This window comes from Brienomyrus brachyistius, chromosome 1 (genome assembly GCF_023856365.1).
Source record: "Brienomyrus brachyistius isolate T26 chromosome 1, BBRACH_0.4, whole genome shotgun sequence".
Classification (NCBI taxonomy): domain Eukaryota; kingdom Metazoa; phylum Chordata; class Actinopteri; order Osteoglossiformes; family Mormyridae; genus Brienomyrus; species Brienomyrus brachyistius.
This window is the reverse complement of record NC_064533.1, coordinates 12438514-12444761: the sequence shown is the minus strand read 5'-3', so window position 1 is coordinate 12444761 and position 6248 is coordinate 12438514.

Here is a 6248-nt window from a genome sequence, read left to right as displayed (position 1 = left end):
CACCCACGTCCGACAGGTACGACAGGTGCTCCAACGGTTACGGGAACATCATCTTTACGCCAAGTTAGCTAAATGCGAGTTTCACCGTACCCGTATCCAGTTCCTCGGGTATGTGCTGCAACAAGGAAAGGTCGCCATGGAGGAGGGCAAGGTAAGCGCCATCCAGGAGTGGCCACAGCCCCAAACGCTGAAAGAGCTACAACGGTTCTTGGGGTTCGCTAACTTCTATCGTAGGTTCATACGTAACTTCAGTCAGGTAGCAGCCCCTCTCACATCCCTGACTAGAGGAGCCCCGTCCCGCCTGTCCTGGACAGAGGAGGCTACCCGAGCCTTCAACCAGCTAAAGAGGGCATTCTGCACTGCTCCTGTCCTAGCTCAACCCTGTCCCAACCAACCTTTCGAGGTGGAGGTGGACGCCTCCAATGTCGGCGTGGGAGCCGTCCTCATTCAACGTCATCCGCAAACCGGACGAAGACATCCCTGCGCCTACTTCTCACGTAAGCTATCTCCAGCTGAACACAACTACCCTGTAGGTGAACGAGAACTACTCGCTATTCGTCTGGCCTTAGAGGAGTGGCGGCACTGGTTGGAGGGCGCCCGGTACCCATTTGTAGTGTTCACCGATCATCGAAACTTGGAATATCTCCAGTCGGTCAAGCGGCTATCGGCGCGCCAGGTTCGCTGGGCTCAGTGGTTTGCGCGCTTTGACTTTCGCGTACAGTATCTACCGGGAAATAAAAATGTGAAGGCTGATGCACTGTCTCGTCAGTTTGAGTCCCCAACCAGCACGGAGGAGGCAGCTCCAATCCTGGATCCCAAGTGCTTCGTGTCATCCATCACTTGGACCTTGGAGGAAACCATACGACAAGCAAACGAACAAAGACCTCCACCCCCGGGGTGTCCACCCGGTGCCCGGTATGTACCTCGTCACCATCGGAAAGCGTTGTTGAACTGGATTCATTCCCACCACAGCAGCGGACATCCCGGGGTGGAGTCTACCCAGCTACTGGTTTCTAGGAGGTATTGGTGGCCGGGCTGGAGGAAGGATACCCAGGACTATGTTGACGCCTGTGCCGAATGTGCACAGGTAAAGGCTTCCCATCAAGCTCCAGCCGGTCTACTCCAACCATTGCCAGTACCATCTCAACCTTGGACACACATTGCCATGGACTTCATTACAGATCTTCCTCGATCGGAGGGTAAGACCACCATTCTAACCATTGTGGATAGATTTTCAAAGATGTGCAGACTTATCGCCTTGCCCAAACTGCCCTCAGCGAGTGAACTCGCTGACAGACTCATAAATTCATTATTCCGGTACTACGGCATTCCTATGGACATTGTTTCTGATCGAGGACCACAATTCAATTCTAGAGTGTTTCATGAAATGTGCCGTAAGCTACGAATCAATCTTAGTCTCTCCTCAGCTTATCACCCACAATCAAACGGACTCGCAGAACGCACTAACCAGGAGGTTACAAAGGCTCTCCGAGTCCTATGTCGTGGAGGACCCAATGAATGGGCAGCCCACTTAGTGTGGGCTGAATACGCAATCAACTCCCGGGTGAATTCTACAACTAACCTGTCACCCTTTCAGTGCGTTCTTGGTTACCAGCCACTACTTTTCCCCTGGAACTCACCTGAGGGACCTGTACCACAAGTGGAGGAATGGTTCCAGAGAAGCAGGGAGGTCTGGCGAGGGGTTCAACGGGCTCTACGACATAAGGCTTCACAGTTAAAGACCCAAGCAGATCGTCGACGTCGGGCAGGACCAGCCTACCGGGTGGGACAGCTGGTCTGGTTGTCTACCCGGAATCTCCGCATTCCAGGCTGTAGGAAACTGACAGCTAAGTATATCGGTCCATTTCGTATCCTCCGCAAAGTGGGGCCGGTCGCTGTCCGCCTACAACTACCTCGGGTCTACAGGATCTGTCCCACGTTTCACGTCTCCCTCTTGAAGCCTGTAAAACACAGTGTATTGCAACCTGCACCGGTTCCTTCTGCGGAGCCCCCTGTCGTCCCCCAGGAGGACCCTTCTGCTAACCAGGTCCGGGCCATCCTGGACTCTCGTCGCCGCCAGGGTAAACTTCAGTACCTGGTGGACTGGACTGACTGCTCCACGGAGGAGCGCTGCTGGATCCCAGGCAACTCACCGATGGATCCCGCCGTACGGGCAGCTTTCCATGCCCGTTATCCCTCGAAGCCTGCTCCCCGGCCTCGTGGCAGACCCTGCAAGCGCCGTCGGCCTCCAGGAGGCGGCCGTCAGGGGGGGGGTACTGTCACGCCCTCTCAGGCGGAACCCGCCGCCCACTCGTCAACAGCTCCGCCCGAGCAGGCAGGGTTCCCCAGGTGTTCTGTATAATCTCCCTAATGAGGACTCCAGATAAGCAAGGAGCACAGTCAGCTCCTTGCGAAGTATTGTGCCATTACTATGAGCCTTGCCAAGCAACTACTTGTCTCTCGTGGTCCCGCAGTTCCTTCCCTGTTCCGTATTCCTATTGTGCTTGCCTTACCTTGTCTTCTTCCTTTCCCCAGACTCATCCCCGTACCTGACCCTGCTTACCTGCTGATCCCGGCTTCTCCTGTTTCCCTTCCCCTGTGTGGTCGTGTCCTGTGTGCCCGTGTAGGACTGACCTTCCGGCTTTCGACCTCCACTCACGGCTTACGACCATCCTTCTGGCTTTCGACCCCAGCTAACGGCTCACGACCATCCTTTACGGATTTCCCTTTTGTTGTATCGCTTTCTGCGATCACAAACTTTCTGGCTGCGCGCATTTCTGGATCCTCGCCTGATTACTCTGCCTCCGGTCACATTTTACCTGTATGAAATGCTTGCCTTTTGTACTTTACGAAGGACATAAAATAGAATTTAATTCTTACATTATATTACTCATACAAACACACACATCTAAAGGTTTTCAACTCTAGGTTTATATCAAACACATTAAAGCCAAACAAATGCAAAAAGTCCAGGTATCGTTTGTCCTTGGGTTTTCCAGTTCAAAACGAAATCAGGAAAACTAAAAAAAACAGCAGTGTTTTTTTGGTTTTTCTGTTTTAAAATCAGAAGGGGAAAAAGCGAAAAGCGGAAAACAAATAATAAAAAATCAGGCCTCATATTGTATCCTAAAATGTAGAGAACATTACAAATACACCATTCTAAGGGTGGGTGTTTCCAAGCTCATGACTGGGACTGTTAATGTTGTGAAATTAAGACAAAGTCCACATTAGGCTATATCTTACATCTCCGGTATCCGTTGGATCTGAATTTACTCATAGAAAAGAAACAAAAAGAGGTGATTTTACAGTTTTCCCATTTGGTTTTAAAACAGAAAAGCAAGAACAAATTTATTTTTGTATGGCGCGTTATCACAACATTACATTGTCTCAAAGCGCTTTACAGCAAAGCCCCCAGTGAAGAAACCATAGATGACAGTGGCAAGGAAAAACTCGCCAGAAGGAAGAGACCTTGGTAGGGGTCAGACTCAAAGGGGGAGCCCATCCTCCAGGGGTCGGCAGGGAGAGTCAAATAGAAGAGATGGCTAAGTGCCAAGTCACGTTGTCCAAATCATAGGATTTGAGACACAACCGGGGAGCAGGGAGGTGATGACAAGCCGGTGCCGACTCTCCTTCCAATCGCCAGGCAACCAGAAGTAAGTCATACATGGAAGATGGCACAGGCAGAAGAGCGAGCTGGATGCAAGGACGTCATGGGTAGGAGGCGACGTCACATGTAGCAGGGTGTGCTGAATATCTTGATAGATTGAGGCCTCCAGGCAGCACACTCCAGTAGGGTTAGGGGAAATAAAATGTGCAATTAGTCAAAGCAGGGGAGACTATAGGCAGTGCTAACAGCTAGGTGAGTGCAATGTGAAGTGCAATGTGCAAGCTCCGGCAGATATGGCTATGGCAGCATAAGTAGGAGGGAGAGGCAAGTGGGAACGCAGGCATGGGGAGTCCCTGAAATGTCAGCACTCCAATTCCACAAGGGATCGTGAAGCTAGAGTGACAGCGCTGACAGTTCAGTTTATCTAAAGCCAATGACATTCATCCCCACCCAGCTCTACACCTCACACTGTAGGTCAGACTGGGAGTGAGGAATTAGCTAGAGCCAGAACTAGCGTCCCTACAGTATAAGCTAAACTAAACAGGCGTGTTTTTAGTCTAGAATTGTATATTGAGAGTGAGCCTGAAACCCGCACATCCGGCGGAAGACCATTCCACAGCTGAGGAGCTCTATAGGAGAAAGCTCTGCAGCCTGCCGTAGCTATTTCCACCCTAGGTACTAACAGATATCCTGCGCCTTGAGAACGAAGCAAGCATGGAGGGTTGTAAGAGGTCAGCAGGTATCTAAGGTATTCTGGTGGAAGACCATTCAGTGCTTTATAGGTTAAGGGCAGTATTTTATAATCAATCCAAGACTTAACTGGTAGCCAATGAAGGGAGGATAAGACCGGTGTAATGCGATCAGATTTTGTAGTTCTCACCATGAAGTCTTTTTTCTGTTTTTACTTTTTTTCATTATGATTTAAAAACAGAAAGGCCATAAATAGATTTGGTTTTTGAAAGGGAAAATCCAACGAACGATTCAAGGATTTCAAAACTGAACACACCTTCATGTCTTTTCATGAAGATTCAACAGAAAATTCATTATTTGTACATTTCTATAGTGTACTACTAAAGGCAAAAGAGGAGACAATTATTTGCATTTGTTTGTTTCATAAAAGGATTATAGAATTAAACAGTGTTGGGGGCCTACTTTTAAACGGTAGATATTCAAGCTACAAGCTAGGCTACCTATGATTAAAAGTAGCTAAGCTACGGTTTTAATATAGGCATAGTAGTTAGCTACACTACAAGCTACCGAGAAAAAGTAGCTGACTACATCAAAACCATTTTATTCTGAGATACTTCATATTTGTGCTGTAGGATACTCTTAAACCAGATGAATTAAAAAACGTGGAAAATAATGTTGAAACGAAAATATATTTTTTTTACAACGATCGACGACCTGTACTATTTTTAACGATGTCGTTATTTGTAAAAACATAGTTAATACTGGAAAATCTACCGCGTTTTTAAAGTGCTTGCTCTACCGATAAGCTACTGAAAGAAGTAAAGTTAGTAGCGTAGCTAATTTCAGTTAGCTACTCCACAACACTGGACATAAAAATAACTGAACAATGTGAACATTTTCAAAATTTAAGCCCTCTCAATAGAACCGCTTAAATGACAATGTAAGGAATAATTGACGACGGGCCGTTGAATTATTAGAAAATAATGCACACCCGAGGTGGTAATGCGGCCACGACGCGAAGCGGACCTCGGGTGTGCATTATTTTCTAATAATTCAACGGTCCGGAGTCAATTATTCCGCTTATACTACGGTTGCCACACTTCAAGACATCGATCAGATGATATATTTCAAGGGATTCGTCCAGTTTTTCTACTTAAATCGCTATTGTGAGTAGGATTATTTCTTCCGCATCTCATCCAACGACTCTTTTGCTAGTTCCAAAACGTCATTTTAAAGATGGCAATGGAGGCTTGAGCTGTTGATAGCAAACTAATGCAGTTAATAATGAAGTTATTAGAAAGAGAGCGAGAGAGACAGAGACAAAGAGAAACAGAGAGAGAGAGAGAGAGCTTGTATGAATTACGCTACGTCTGTGTGTCCCTCAACAGTGTTCTGAAGCACCGTCTCTAAACTGTAAGTCTGTTTTAAGATGCGCTGTTATTACCTCGCTAGTGAGAAATGTCATGTGTAGCCTTTAAGTTGGTACACTAGGCTAACTAATACTGCTGCAGCCCAGTTGTTGAAAGTTTCATATTCACCGTAAATATTACATTTTACTTTCGGAAAATCGTCTGTCATTTTGTTGTTTTTGTTAGTCCTGTGTGCTGTATAGGTACTGTATGCTAATTTCCGTTATTACAGTTAACTATGCGAAGTGATATGGAACTGTAATGCGGTCAAGAGAGCTACCTGGAACTACGTTCGCCTTGCGTTTATCTGAAAATAATTGCACACCTCAGAACGTTCGTCAGCCAATCAGATTCAAGCATTCAACGGTCCCGTAGTATAAGCATAATTAATAATCCGTTTGATAAGGGAGAAGCAAACACAAGCGATTCATGAGTGCATCGTACGTGTTTTAAGAGCAAGTGAATGTGAAAGACGTTAACTATTAAGGTAAGGCCCCCCTTCAAAATGTGTACTTCACTTAGATGAAAGGTCTTAAACTAAC